Source organism: Pseudorasbora parva, chromosome 8 (assembly GCF_024679245.1).
Source record: "Pseudorasbora parva isolate DD20220531a chromosome 8, ASM2467924v1, whole genome shotgun sequence".
Classification (NCBI taxonomy): Eukaryota; Metazoa; Chordata; class Actinopteri; order Cypriniformes; family Gobionidae; genus Pseudorasbora; species Pseudorasbora parva.
In genome coordinates this window covers 3,975,796-3,985,246 of record NC_090179.1, presented here as the reverse complement: position 1 = coordinate 3,985,246, position 9,451 = coordinate 3,975,796, and the positions used below count along the sequence as shown (strand labels likewise).

Genomic DNA, 9,451 nt, shown 5'->3' with positions numbered 1-9,451 from the left:
TTTACATCTGAAAAGTTTGGATGAATACTAGTAGAAGCCACACATTTTAGGCACTGCTGGGATTCGAACCCAGGATCTCCTGTTTACTAGACAGGCGCTTTAACAAACTAAGCCACAGCGCCAGGTACTTACTTTGGTTTGATACTTTTGTATTCAAAGTCTAAAAGAGGTAGCATGTCAGGAAAAGAGCTGATTAAGTCATGATTAGGTTCCTTTGAAGTTAGAGGATTATTTCCAAAAGCTGAAAAGTGTGCAGGCTTCTATTGAGGAATAAGGGAATGTCTCAAATCATTTCATTTTGGTTAAAATCTCTCAATACTCGTGTCTCAAATGTGTTGTGAACCTCCATTTACAATAAATCTAAACTCTATTTAAGCTAGCAGAAATGGAAAGCATTTCTTGCTAGGTAGGTGGCCATCAATTGGCAGTAGCAGTTTTTGGCCTAAACCAGTGTTTTTCAAACCATTCTTGTTATATTCCTTTTTTAAAAATGGGGACTTGACGTGAGCTAATTAGTAGAGTATTCTGTAATCTGAGCTGGGTGTGTCCAACAGGGGAAATAAGACGAAGAGGAAAGGTAGGCTTCTGAAATACTTCATGTCCGAAAAGGTTTAAGCATATGCTTGTCCAACACAAAGATATCTGAGCAAAAGTTTTTATGGATGACTCTGGTGGGACTCGAAACCACAGCCTTTGAATACCTCCATTCACAACCTAGAAGTCCAATGCGCTATCCATTGCGCCACAGAGCCACAAGAACACACTTTCCAAGGCACTATGCCTTGTCCAGCACTTCTTAGCTTTCCAGTTCTTCCTTGCTGATACACACTGTTCAGCATGTAAAGACTTTCAAATGTGAAAAGTTTAAAAGTGCTCCCACATATCCTGTGGCATAGGCACTGCTGGGATTTGAACCAAGGATCTCCTGTTTACAAGACAGGCGCTTTGACCAACTAAGCCACAGCGCCAGCTGTAATGCAAAGCATTTTGTTGGTATATAAAGCCTTAAAGAGGTAGCACATCTTGAAAACAGCTGATTACCTCATGAAAGTTTTCCCTTTGAGCCTTTATTCACAACCTAGAAGTCCAGAAGGTGTGTCCTGTAGAGACTTTTACATCTGAAAAGTTTGGATGAATACTAGTAGAAGGCACACATTTTAGGCACTGCTGGGATTCGAACCCAGGATCTCCTGTTTACTAGACAGGCGCTTTAACCAACTAAGCCACAGCGCCAGGTACTTACTTTGGTTTGATACTTTTGTATTCAAAGTCTAAAAGAGGTAGCATGTCAGGAAAAGAGCTGATTAAGTCATGATTAGGTTCCTTTGAAGTTAGAGGATTATTTCCAAAAGCTGAAAAGTGTGCAGGCTTCTATTGAGGAATAAGGGAATGTCTCAAATCATTTCATTTTGGTTAAAATCTCTCAATACTCGTGTCTCAAATGTGTTGTGAACCTCCATTTACAATAAATCTAAACTCTATTTAAGCTAGCAGAAATGGAAAGCATTTCTTGCTAGGTAGGTGGCCATCAATTGGCAGTAGCAGTTTTTGGCCTAAACCAGTGTTTTTCAAACCATTCTTGTTATATTCCTTTTTTTAAAATGGGGACTTGACGTGAGCTAATTAGTAGAGTATTCTGTAATCTGAGCTGGGTGTGTCCAACAGGGGAAATAAGACGAAGAGGAAAGTTAGGCTTCTAAAATACTTCATGTCCGAAAAGGTTTAAGCATATGCTTGTCCAACACAAAGATATCTGAGCAAAAGGTTTAATGGATGACTCTGGTGGGACTCGAATCCACAGCCTTTGAATACCTCCATTCACAACCTAGAAGTCCAATGCGCTATCCATTGCGCCATAGAGCCACAAGAATACGCTTTCCAAGGCACTATGCCTTGTCCAGCACTTCTTAGCTTTCCAGTTCTTCCTTGCTGATACACACTGTTCAGCATGTAAAGACTTTCAAATGTGAAAAGTTTAAAAGTGCTCCCACATATCCTGTGGCATAGGCACTGCTGGGATTTGAACCCAGGATCTCCTGTTTACAAGACAGGCGCTTTGACCAACTAAGCCACAGCACCAGCTGTAACGCAAAGCATTTTGTTGGTATATAAAGCCTTAAAGAGGCAGCACATCTTGAAAACAGCTGATTACCTCATGAAAGTTTTCCCTTTGAGCCTTTATTCACAACCTAGAAGTCCAGAAGGTGTGTCCTGTAGAGACTTTTACATCTGAAAAGTTTGGATGAATACTAGTAGAAGCTACACATTTTAGGCACTGCTGGGATTCGAACCCAGGATCTCCTGTTTACTAGACAGGCGCTTTAACCAACTAAGCCACAGCGCCAGATACTTACCTTGGTTTGATACTTTTGTATTCAAAGTCTAAAAGAGGTAGCATGTCAGGAAAAGAGCTGATTAAGTCATGATTAGGTTCCTTTGAAGTTAGAGGATTATTTCCAAAAGCTGAAAAGTGTGCAGGCTTCTATTGAGGAATAAGGGAATGTCTCAAATCATTTCATTTTGGTTAAAATCTCTCAATACTCGTGTCTCAAATGTGTTGTGAACCTCCATTTACAATAAATCTAAACTCTATTTAAGCTAGCAGAAATGGAAAGCATTTCTTGCTAGGTAGGTGGCCATCAATTGGCAGTAGCAGTTTTTGGCCTAAACCAGTGTTTTTCAAACCATTCTTGTTATATTCCTTTTTTAAAAATGGGGACTTGACGTGAGCTAATTAGTAGAGTATTCTGTAATCTGAGCTGGGTGTGTCCAACAGGGGAAATAAGACGAAGAGGAAAGTTAGGCTTCTGAAATACTTCATGTCCGAAAAGGTTTAAGCATATGCTTGTCCAACACAAAGATATCTGAGCAAAAGTTTTTATGGATGACTCTGGTGGGACTCGAACCCACAGCCTTTGAATACCTCCATTCACAACCTAGAAGTCCAATGCGCTATCCATTGCGCCACAGAGCCACAACAACACACTTTCCAAGGCACTATGCCTTGTCCAGCACTTCTTAGCTTTCCAGTTCTTCCTTGCTGATACACACTGTTCAGCATGTAAAGACTTTCAAATGTGAAAAGTTTAAAAGTGCTCCCACATATCCTGTGGCATAGGCACTGCTGGGATTTGAACCCAGGATCTCCTGTTTACAAGACAGGCGCTTTGACCAACTAAGCCACAGCGCCAGCTGTAATGCAAAGCATTTTGTTGGTATATAAAGCCTTAAAGAGGTAGCACATCTTGAAAACAGCTGATTACCTCATGAAAGTTTTCCCTTTGAGCCTTTATTCACAACCTAGAAGTCCAGAAGGTGTGTCCTGTAGAGACTTTTACATCTGAAAAGTTTGGATGAATACTAGTAGAAGCCACACATTTTAGGCACTGCTGGGATTCGAACCCAGGATCTCCTGTTTACTAGACAGGCGCTTTAACCAACTAAGCCACAGCGCCAGGTACTTACTTTGGTTTGATACTTTTGTATTCAAAGTCTAAAAGAGGTAGCATGTCAGGAAAAGAGCTGATTAAGTCATGATTAGGTTCCTTTGAAGTTAGAGGATTATTTCCAAAAGCTGAAAAGTGTGCAGGCTTCTATTGAGGAATAAGGGAATGTCTCAAATCATTTCATTTTGGTTAAAATCTCTCAATACTCGTGTCTCAAATGTGTTGTGAACCTCCATTTACAATAAATCTAAACTCTATTTAAGCTAGCAGAAATGGAAAGCATTTCTTGCTAGGTAGGTGGCCATCAATTGGCAGTAGCAGTTTTTGGCCTAAACCAGTGTTTTTCAAACCATTCTTGTTATATTCCTTTTTTAAAAATGGGGACTTGACGTGAGCTAATTAGTAGAGTATTCTGTAATCTGAGCTGGGTGTGTCCAACAGGGGAAATAAGACGAAGAGGAAAGGTAGGCTTCTGAAATACTTCATGTCCGAAAAGGTTTAAGCATATGCTTGTCCAACACAAAGATATCTGAGCAAAAGTTTTTATGGATGACTCTGGTGGGACTCGAAACCACAGCCTTTGAATACCTCCATTCACAACCTAGAAGTCCAATGCGCTATCCATTGCGCCACAGAGCCACAAGAACACACTTTCCAAGGCACTATGCCTTGTCCAGCACTTCTTAGCTTTCCAGTTCTTCCTTGCTGATACACACTGTTCAGCATGTAAAGACTTTCAAATGTGAAAAGTTTAAAAGTGCTCCCACATATCCTGTGGCATAGGCACTGCTGGGATTTGAACCAAGGATCTCCTGTTTACAAGACAGGCGCTTTGACCAACTAAGCCACAGCGCCAGCTGTAATGCAAAGCATTTTGTTGGTATATAAAGCCTTAAAGAGGTAGCACATCTTGAAAACAGCTGATTACCTCATGAAAGTTTTCCCTTTGAGCCTTTATTCACAACCTAGAAGTCCAGAAGGTGTGTCCTGTAGAGACTTTTACATCTGAAAAGTTTGGATGAATACTAGTAGAAGGCACACATTTTAGGCACTGCTGGGATTCGAACCCAGGATCTCCTGTTTACTAGACAGGCGCTTTAACCAACTAAGCCACAGCGCCAGGTACTTACTTTGGTTTGATACTTTTGTATTCAAAGTCTAAAAGAGGTAGCATGTCAGGAAAAGAGCTGATTAAGTCATGATTAGGTTCCTTTGAAGTTAGAGGATTATTTCCAAAAGCTGAAAAGTGTGCAGGCTTCTATTGAGGAATAAGGGAATGTCTCAAATCATTTCATTTTGGTTAAAATCTCTCAATACTCGTGTCTCAAATGTGTTGTGAACCTCCATTTACAATAAATCTAAACTCTATTTAAGCTAGCAGAAATGGAAAGCATTTCTTGCTAGGTAGGTGGCCATCAATTGGCAGTAGCAGTTTTTGGCCTAAACCAGTGTTTTTCAAACCATTCTTGTTATATTCCTTTTTTAAAAATGGGGACTTGACGTGAGCTAATTAGTAGAGTATTCTGTAATCTGAGCTGGGTGTGTCCAACAGGGGAAATAAGACGAAGAGGAAAGTTAGGCTTCTAAAATACTTCATGTCCGAAAAGGTTTAAGCATATGCTTGTCCAACACAAAGATATCTGAGCAAAAGGTTTAATGGATGACTCTGGTGGGACTCGAATCCACAGCCTTTGAATACCTCCATTCACAACCTAGAAGTCCAATGCGCTATCCATTGCGCCATAGAGCCACAAGAATACGCTTTCCAAGGCACTATGCCTTGTCCAGCACTTCTTAGCTTTCCAGTTCTTCCTTGCTGATACACACTGTTCAGCATGTAAAGACTTTCAAATGTGAAAAGTTTAAAAGTGCTCCCACATATCCTGTGGCATAGGCACTGCTGGGATTTGAACCCAGGATCTCCTGTTTACAAGACAGGCGCTTTGACCAACTAAGCCACAGCGCCAGCTGTAATGCAAAGCATTTTGTTGGTATATAAAGCCTTAAAGAGGTAGCACATCTTGAAAACAGCTGATTACCTCATGAAAGTTTTCCCTTTGAGCCTTTATTCACAACCTAGAAGTCCAGAAGGTGTGTCCTGTAGAGACTTTTACATCTGAAAAGTTTGGATGAATACTAGTAGAAGCTACACATTTTAGGCACTGCTGGGATTCGAACCCAGGATCTCCTGTTTACTAGACAGGCGCTTTAACCAACTAAGCCACAGCGCCAGATACTTACCTTGGTTTGATACTTTTGTATTCAAAGTCTAAAAGAGGTAGCATGTCAGGAAAAGAGCTGATTAAGTCATGATTAGGTTCCTTTGAAGTTAGAGGATTATTTCCAAAAGCTGAAAAGTGTGCAGGCTTCTATTGAGGAATAAGGGAATGTCTCAAATCATTTCATTTTGGTTAAAATCTCTCAATACTCGTGTCTCAAATGTGTTGTGAACCTCCATTTACAATAAATCTAAACTCTATTTAAGCTAGCAGAAATGGAAAGCATTTCTTGCTAGGTAGGTGGCCATCAATTGGCAGTAGCAGTTTTTGGCCTAAACCAGTGTTTTTCAAACCATTCTTGTTATATTCCTTTTTTAAAAATGGGGACTTGACGTGAGCTAATTAGTAGAGTATTCTGTAATCTGAGCTGGGTGTGTCCAACAGGGGAAATAAGACGAAGAGGAAAGGTAGGCTTCTGAAATACTTCATGTCCGAAAAGGTTTAAGCATATGCTTGTCCAACACAAAGATATCTGAGCAAAAGTTTTTATGGATGACTCTGGTGGGACTCGAAACCACAGCCTTTGAATACCTCCATTCACAACCTAGAAGTCCAATGCGCTATCCATTGCGCCACAGAGCCACAAGAACACACTTTCCAAGGCACTATGCCTTGTCCAGCACTTCTTAGCTTTCCAGTTCTTCCTTGCTGATACACACTGTTCAGCATGTAAAGACTTTCAAATGTGAAAAGTTTAAAAGTGCTCCCACATATCCTGTGGCATAGGCACTGCTGGGATTTGAACCAAGGATCTCCTGTTTACAAGACAGGCGCTTTGACCAACTAAGCCACAGCGCCAGCTGTAATGCAAAGCATTTTGTTGGTATATAAAGCCTTAAAGAGGTAGCACATCTTGAAAACAGCTGATTACCTCATGAAAGTTTTCCCTTTGAGCCTTTATTCACAACCTAGAAGTCCAGAAGGTGTGTCCTGTAGAGACTTTTACATCTGAAAAGTTTGGATGAATACTAGTAGAAGGCACACATTTTAGGCACTGCTGGGATTCGAACCCAGGATCTCCTGTTTACTAGACAGGCGCTTTAACCAACTAAGCCACAGCGCCAGGTACTTACTTTGGTTTGATACTTTTGTATTCAAAGTCTAAAAGAGGTAGCATGTCAGGAAAAGAGCTGATTAAGTCATGATTAGGTTCCTTTGAAGTTAGAGGATTATTTCCAAAAGCTGAAAAGTGTGCAGGCTTCTATTGAGGAATAAGGGAATGTCTCAAATCATTTCATTTTGGTTAAAATCTCTCAATACTCGTGTCTCAAATGTGTTGTGAACCTCCATTTACAATAAATCTAAACTCTATTTAAGCTAGCAGAAATGGAAAGCATTTCTTGCTAGGTAGGTGGCCATCAATTGGCAGTAGCAGTTTTTGGCCTAAACCAGTGTTTTTCAAACCATTCTTGTTATATTCCTTTTTTAAAAATGGGGACTTGACGTGAGCTAATTAGTAGAGTATTCTGTAATCTGAGCTGGGTGTGTCCAACAGGGGAAATAAGACGAAGAGGAAAGTTAGGCTTCTGAAATACTTCATGTCCGAAAAGGTTTAAGCATATGCTTGTCCAACACAAAGATATCTGAGCAAAAGTTTTTGTGGATGACTCTGGTGGGACTCGAACCCACAGCCTTTGAATACCTCCATTCACAACCTAGAAGTCCAATGCGCTATCCATTGCGCCACAGAGCCACAACAACACACTTTCCAAGGCACTATGCCTTGTCCAGCACTTCTTAGCTTTCCAGTTCTTCCTTGCTGATACACACTGTTCAGCATGTAAAGACTTTCAAATGTGAAAAGTTTAAATGTGCTCCCACATATCCTGTGGCATAGGCACTGCTGGGATTTGAACCCAGGATCTCCTGTTTACAAGACAGGCGCTTTGACCAACTAAGCCACAGCGCCAGCTGTAATGCAAAGCATTTTGTTGGTATATAAAGCCTTAAAGAGGTAGCACATCTTGAAAACAGCTGATTACCTCATGAAAGTTTTCCCTTTGAGCCTTTATTCACAACCTAGAAGTCCAGAAGGTGTGTCCTGTAGAGACTTTTACATCTGAAAAGTTTGGATGAATACTAGTAGAAGCCACACATTTTAGGCACTGCTGGGATTCGAACCCAGGATCTCCTGTTTACTAGACAGGCGCTTTAACAAACTAAGCCACAGCGCCAGGTACTTACTTTGGTTTGATACTTTTGTATTCAAAGTCTAAAAGAGGTAGCATGTCAGGAAAAGAGCTGATTAAGTCATGATTAGGTTCCTTTGAAGTTAGAGGATTATTTCCAAAAGCTGAAAAGTGTGCAGGCTTCTATTGAGGAATAAGGGAATGTCTCAAATCTTTTCATTTTGGTTAAAATCTCTCAATACTCGTGTCTCAAATGTGTTGTGAACCTCCATTTACAATAAATCTAAACTCTATTTAAGCTAGCAGAAATGGAAAGCATTTCTTGCTAGGTAGGTGGCCATCAATTGGCAGTAGCAGTTTTTGGCCTAAACCAGTGTTTTTCAAACCATTCTTGTTATATTCCTTTTTTAAAAATGGGGACTTGACGTGAGCTAATTAGTAGAGTATTCTGTAATCTGAGCTGGGTGTGTCCAACAGGGGAAATAAGACGAAGAGGAAAGGTAGGCTTCTGAAATACTTCATGTCCGAAAAGGTTTAAGCATATGCTTGTCCAACACAAAGATATCTGAGCAAAAGTTTTTATGGATGACTCTGGTGGGACTCGAAACCACAGCCTTTGAATACCTCCATTCACAACCTAGAAGTCCAATGCGCTATCCATTGCGCCACAGAGCCACAAGAACACACTTTCCAAGGCACTATGCCTTGTCCAGCACTTCTTAGCTTTCCAGTTCTTCCTTGCTGATACACACTGTTCAGCATGTAAAGACTTTCAAATGTGAAAAGTTTAAAAGTGCTCCCACATATCCTGTGGCATAGGCACTGCTGGGATTTGAACCAAGGATCTCCTGTTTACAAGACAGGCGCTTTGACCAACTAAGCCACAGCGCCAGCTGTAATGCAAAGCATTTTGTTGGTATATAAAGCCTTAAAGAGGTAGCACATCTTGAAAACAGCTGATTACCTCATGAAAGTTTTCCCTTTGAGCCTTTATTCACAACCTAGAAGTCCAGAAGGTGTGTCCTGTAGAGACTTTTACATCTGAAAAGTTTGGATGAATACTAGTAGAAGGCACACATTTTAGGCACTGCTGGGATTCGAACCCAGGATCTCCTGTTTACTAGACAGGCGCTTTAACCAACTAAGCCACAGCGCCAGGTACTTACTTTGGTTTGATACTTTTGTATTCAAAGTCTAAAAGAGGTAGCATGTCAGGAAAAGAGCTGATTAAGTCATGATTAGGTTCCTTTGAAGTTAGAGGATTATTTCCAAAAGCTGAAAAGTGTGCAGGCTTCTATTGAGGAATAAGGGAATGTCTCAAATCATTTCATTTTGGTTAAAATCTCTCAATACTCGTGTCTCAAATGTGTTGTGAACCTCCATTTACAATAAATCTAAACTCTATTTAAGCTAGCAGAAATGGAAAGCATTTCTTGCTAGGTAGGTGGCCATCAATTGGCAGTAGCAGTTTTTGGCCTAAACCAGTGTTTTTCAAACCATTCTTGTTATATTCCTTTTTTAAAAATGGGGACTTGACGTGAGCTAATTAGTAGAGTATTCTGTAATCTGAGCTGGGTGTGTCCAACAGGGGAAATAA

The 9,451-nt window shown here is 40.5% G+C and overlaps 25 non-coding genes across 25 annotated transcripts; all 25 read right to left on the bottom strand.

Annotated features, from left to right (window-relative positions):
- Positions 1–48: 48 nt before the first annotated feature.
- Positions 49–122, bottom strand: trnat-agu (transfer RNA threonine (anticodon AGU)). Its single transcript has one exon. It is a non-coding gene; the product is annotated as a tRNA-Thr (tRNA).
- A 541-nt stretch (positions 123–663) lies between these two features.
- On the bottom strand, positions 664–752 carry trnar-ucu (transfer RNA arginine (anticodon UCU)). The gene is given in 2 exon segments: positions 664–699; positions 716–752. It is a non-coding gene; the product is annotated as a tRNA-Arg (tRNA).
- A 142-nt stretch (positions 753–894) lies between these two features.
- On the bottom strand, positions 895–968 carry trnat-ugu (transfer RNA threonine (anticodon UGU)). The gene has a single exon. It is a non-coding gene; the product is annotated as a tRNA-Thr (tRNA).
- A 191-nt stretch (positions 969–1,159) lies between these two features.
- On the bottom strand, positions 1,160–1,233 carry trnat-agu (transfer RNA threonine (anticodon AGU)). Its single transcript has one exon. It is a non-coding gene; the product is annotated as a tRNA-Thr (tRNA).
- A 541-nt stretch (positions 1,234–1,774) lies between these two features.
- Positions 1,775–1,863, bottom strand: trnar-ucu (transfer RNA arginine (anticodon UCU)). The gene is given in 2 exon segments: positions 1,775–1,810; positions 1,827–1,863. It is a non-coding gene; the product is annotated as a tRNA-Arg (tRNA).
- Positions 1,864–2,005: 142 nt separating this feature from the next.
- trnat-ugu (transfer RNA threonine (anticodon UGU)) lies at positions 2,006–2,079 on the bottom strand. Its single transcript has one exon. It is a non-coding gene; the product is annotated as a tRNA-Thr (tRNA).
- A 191-nt stretch (positions 2,080–2,270) lies between these two features.
- Positions 2,271–2,344, bottom strand: trnat-agu (transfer RNA threonine (anticodon AGU)). Its single transcript has one exon. It is a non-coding gene; the product is annotated as a tRNA-Thr (tRNA).
- A 541-nt stretch (positions 2,345–2,885) lies between these two features.
- trnar-ucu (transfer RNA arginine (anticodon UCU)) lies at positions 2,886–2,974 on the bottom strand. The gene is given in 2 exon segments: positions 2,886–2,921; positions 2,938–2,974. It is a non-coding gene; the product is annotated as a tRNA-Arg (tRNA).
- Positions 2,975–3,116: 142 nt separating this feature from the next.
- trnat-ugu (transfer RNA threonine (anticodon UGU)) lies at positions 3,117–3,190 on the bottom strand. Its single transcript has one exon. It is a non-coding gene; the product is annotated as a tRNA-Thr (tRNA).
- Positions 3,191–3,381: 191 nt separating this feature from the next.
- trnat-agu (transfer RNA threonine (anticodon AGU)) lies at positions 3,382–3,455 on the bottom strand. Its single transcript has one exon. It is a non-coding gene; the product is annotated as a tRNA-Thr (tRNA).
- Positions 3,456–3,996: 541 nt separating this feature from the next.
- Positions 3,997–4,085, bottom strand: trnar-ucu (transfer RNA arginine (anticodon UCU)). Its single transcript is given in 2 exon segments — positions 3,997–4,032; positions 4,049–4,085. It is a non-coding gene; the product is annotated as a tRNA-Arg (tRNA).
- Positions 4,086–4,227: 142 nt separating this feature from the next.
- trnat-ugu (transfer RNA threonine (anticodon UGU)) lies at positions 4,228–4,301 on the bottom strand. The gene has a single exon. It is a non-coding gene; the product is annotated as a tRNA-Thr (tRNA).
- Positions 4,302–4,492: 191 nt separating this feature from the next.
- trnat-agu (transfer RNA threonine (anticodon AGU)) lies at positions 4,493–4,566 on the bottom strand. Its single transcript has one exon. It is a non-coding gene; the product is annotated as a tRNA-Thr (tRNA).
- Positions 4,567–5,107: 541 nt separating this feature from the next.
- trnar-ucu (transfer RNA arginine (anticodon UCU)) lies at positions 5,108–5,196 on the bottom strand. Its single transcript is given in 2 exon segments — positions 5,108–5,143; positions 5,160–5,196. It is a non-coding gene; the product is annotated as a tRNA-Arg (tRNA).
- Positions 5,197–5,338: 142 nt separating this feature from the next.
- On the bottom strand, positions 5,339–5,412 carry trnat-ugu (transfer RNA threonine (anticodon UGU)). Its single transcript has one exon. It is a non-coding gene; the product is annotated as a tRNA-Thr (tRNA).
- A 191-nt stretch (positions 5,413–5,603) lies between these two features.
- trnat-agu (transfer RNA threonine (anticodon AGU)) lies at positions 5,604–5,677 on the bottom strand. Its single transcript has one exon. It is a non-coding gene; the product is annotated as a tRNA-Thr (tRNA).
- A 541-nt stretch (positions 5,678–6,218) lies between these two features.
- trnar-ucu (transfer RNA arginine (anticodon UCU)) lies at positions 6,219–6,307 on the bottom strand. The gene is given in 2 exon segments: positions 6,219–6,254; positions 6,271–6,307. It is a non-coding gene; the product is annotated as a tRNA-Arg (tRNA).
- A 142-nt stretch (positions 6,308–6,449) lies between these two features.
- Positions 6,450–6,523, bottom strand: trnat-ugu (transfer RNA threonine (anticodon UGU)). The gene has a single exon. It is a non-coding gene; the product is annotated as a tRNA-Thr (tRNA).
- A 191-nt stretch (positions 6,524–6,714) lies between these two features.
- trnat-agu (transfer RNA threonine (anticodon AGU)) lies at positions 6,715–6,788 on the bottom strand. Its single transcript has one exon. It is a non-coding gene; the product is annotated as a tRNA-Thr (tRNA).
- Positions 6,789–7,329: 541 nt separating this feature from the next.
- trnar-ucu (transfer RNA arginine (anticodon UCU)) lies at positions 7,330–7,418 on the bottom strand. The gene is given in 2 exon segments: positions 7,330–7,365; positions 7,382–7,418. It is a non-coding gene; the product is annotated as a tRNA-Arg (tRNA).
- Positions 7,419–7,560: 142 nt separating this feature from the next.
- On the bottom strand, positions 7,561–7,634 carry trnat-ugu (transfer RNA threonine (anticodon UGU)). The gene has a single exon. It is a non-coding gene; the product is annotated as a tRNA-Thr (tRNA).
- Positions 7,635–7,825: 191 nt separating this feature from the next.
- Positions 7,826–7,899, bottom strand: trnat-agu (transfer RNA threonine (anticodon AGU)). The gene has a single exon. It is a non-coding gene; the product is annotated as a tRNA-Thr (tRNA).
- Positions 7,900–8,440: 541 nt separating this feature from the next.
- trnar-ucu (transfer RNA arginine (anticodon UCU)) lies at positions 8,441–8,529 on the bottom strand. Its single transcript is given in 2 exon segments — positions 8,441–8,476; positions 8,493–8,529. It is a non-coding gene; the product is annotated as a tRNA-Arg (tRNA).
- Positions 8,530–8,671: 142 nt separating this feature from the next.
- On the bottom strand, positions 8,672–8,745 carry trnat-ugu (transfer RNA threonine (anticodon UGU)). The gene has a single exon. It is a non-coding gene; the product is annotated as a tRNA-Thr (tRNA).
- A 191-nt stretch (positions 8,746–8,936) lies between these two features.
- On the bottom strand, positions 8,937–9,010 carry trnat-agu (transfer RNA threonine (anticodon AGU)). Its single transcript has one exon. It is a non-coding gene; the product is annotated as a tRNA-Thr (tRNA).
- Positions 9,011–9,451: the final 441 nt, after the last annotated feature.